Here is a 1,246-nt window from a genome sequence, read left to right as displayed (position 1 = left end):
CCCCGGGGCCCCCCGTAAACAAGGTTATCGGGGCGCAACATCTTGCGGCGTCGAGGCTGCGCCCTGCCTGCCTGCTGCCTGCCTGCCCGCGCCCCACGGCCCTCCCCAGCCGCTCGTCCTGCCCCGACTCGGCCGTGTCGTGTTCCCGGTGCCCCCCGCTATCTTATTTATGAGGCTCCGGGTTTCCCTGCGGGGAATCCCCGGGAACCCTCTGGCTGCCCCCCTCTTTCACGTAGGGTTGGGGTTTTCTCGTTTTTTTTAAAAAAAAAAAAAAGGGGGGGGGTTCCTGGGGAGGTTTCCCCAGGGGAGGAGGCGTGAGGTGCCCGTGGGTTCCTGCAGGGACGGGGGACGTGGCCAGGCTTCCGTCTGTCCCGTGGGATCGCCGTCCCTGGGGTGCCCTGCGGAGAGGTGGTGGGAGGGGCATGGATGCTTCGGTGCAGGGCAAGGAGGGTGCGTGCGTGGGTGTGTGTACACGTGAGTGCACGTGTGTGTGCATCGTGCATGCGCGTGCATGCTCAAGTGTGCACGCACGTATTTGCACGCAGGCGTGCACATGCACGCGTGTGCACGTACGTGCGCGTGTCTCTCCATTTGCAACCTTCCTAAAGGGCTCTCGGCCCCCAGCCCCAAATCCTAGGGTGCAAGGAAAGGGACGAGGGTGAGGTGGGTGAGCTTTGCCCGTGCACACCCACACACGTGCACACACACACACACCCCCCCACACCAGCCACCCAAGTGCTCGGGGACACCCGCAGGGACATCCCGGCTGCTGGGGCATCGCTCGTGCCCCAGTCGTGGGGTCAGGACGGTGCTGCCCCCCCCTGCGACAGCCCCATTTGGGGGGACGGTCCAGGCTGGGGGCCATGGGCTGCTGGCCTGTCCCACAATTTGGGGACCCGGTGGCACCTGCTGCGGGGCCGCGGGGCCAGGATTTGCGATAGCCGCGGGCTGGGTGCTCTGATAACGGCCCCCGGTGTTATCTGGGTGCTGCCAAGGGCTCCCCTCCCTGCAGCAACCCCGTGGATTTTGGGGGTCCCTCCCCCCCAGGGGTGCCCTGTTGCCCCCCGACTGGGTGCTATGGGCTGGGTCCCCTTTGCAGGGGCAGAGGAGGGTGTGGGGCACCCCGGGGGGGGCACAGAGAGGTGGGATGTGTCCCCCCAGGTCGTGGTTGGGGGGTGCCTCTCTGCTCAGGGTGACTCTGATTTATCTGGGTGCTGGGGAGGGGGGGGGGATATGGGTGCCTGTG

Source organism: Haliaeetus leucocephalus, unplaced genomic scaffold (genome assembly GCF_000737465.1).
Source record: "Haliaeetus leucocephalus isolate CR32 unplaced genomic scaffold, Haliaeetus_leucocephalus-4.0 Scaffold144, whole genome shotgun sequence".
NCBI lineage: Eukaryota > Metazoa > Chordata > Aves > Accipitriformes > Accipitridae > Haliaeetus > Haliaeetus leucocephalus.
Note: the sequence above shows the minus strand (reverse complement) of the source record.